Here is a 1,177-nt window from a genome sequence, read left to right as displayed (position 1 = left end):
GAGACAGCAGTGAGTTTGTTTGTTTGTTTGTTTTTTAATATGGAAGCAGAAAAATGTTCAACAAAAGAAAATGTTAAGCCTGTTTCCTTCTGTCTTGTGGCAGTCTTGAATTCATTCTTTAATATTCATTCAACAAATATTTGTTGAGTGCCTACTAAGAATGAGGTATTTTGTCAAATGTTATAAATCTTTAAATTCTTAATTTCTAATATATTACCCTTAATGATAGCTGTGATATAAAGCAAATTTTGAGCAGCCTATTGAATCAAATATTGGAAAAGCTACACTCCCTCACTCCACTTCATAAAGTATTTTTCTCTGGAGTCTACCTATAACTTCTAAACTTCTTCAGGATATTATGGTCTTCTTTACTTTCCATGGGAGCTCTGGTGGTGCAGAGATTAAGCATTCAACTGCTAACCAAAAGGTCAGTGAAACCCATCAGCTAGCCACTCTGCAGGAGATAGCTGAGATAGTTTGCTTCAATAAAAATTTACAGGTTTAGTGCTCGCTTTGGCAGCACATATACTGAAATTGGAACGGTACAGAGAAGATTAGCGTGGCCCTTGCACAAGGATGACACACAAATTCGTGAAGCGTTCCATATTTTTCAGATATTGTATTAGTCCGTTATTGTAAAAGTGAAGGAAAGGTTTATCTATAGAAGGAAATTTTCTTTGTTGGTTCCCAGGGGTGGGAGGGGAGGGGAGGGGAGGTTATTAGTTAGATAGAGATAAGTATTGATTTGGGTGAAGACAAAGGCAATGTACCAAATGTGAGTGACCAATATGGCACCATTGAGCATGAGAAAGACATAGAGAGAGGTACATGGGAGGTACAGACAACAAATATGAACCCTTTTGCACATACAGTACTGCATTGTCAGTGAAGGCAAGCATGGGTATATGGGTGGATAGATGGGTGGACAGGCTGAACGATTAGGTATGTCTATGAAATGGGGACTGTATCCAAGAACATATATAGGGTTGGCAGACAATGATCCTATAAGTTTATGTGAATGATCAGAATTCGCAGGTATATAGTAGAGTTGACAAGGGGAATGTTGTGATCACTGCTTGGTCACAGCCAGCTACCCAGAGAGACCAAGTGTTTGAACCTGTGGGCTTGGGACCATAGTCACAGGGGACATCAAGCTCAATTGGCATAACATACTATA

At 39.0% G+C, this 1,177-nt stretch overlaps 1 non-coding gene across 1 annotated transcript; it reads left to right on the top strand.

Annotated features, from left to right (window-relative positions):
* The first annotated feature begins 504 nt into the window (after positions 1 to 504).
* LOC122149982 lies at positions 505 to 611 on the top strand. Its single transcript, XR_006163424.1, has one exon. It is a non-coding gene; the product is annotated as a U6 spliceosomal RNA (small nuclear RNA).
* Positions 612 to 1,177: the final 566 nt, after the last annotated feature.

The sequence above is a fragment of the Orycteropus afer genome, unplaced genomic scaffold (assembly GCF_000298275.1).
Source record: "Orycteropus afer afer isolate SDZICR_OR568_19922 unplaced genomic scaffold, OryAfe1.0 scaffold00068, whole genome shotgun sequence".
In the NCBI taxonomy this organism is placed as follows: Eukaryota; Metazoa; Chordata; class Mammalia; order Tubulidentata; family Orycteropodidae; genus Orycteropus; species Orycteropus afer.
Note: the sequence above shows the minus strand (reverse complement) of the source record. Positions and strands in the feature narration are given on the sequence as shown.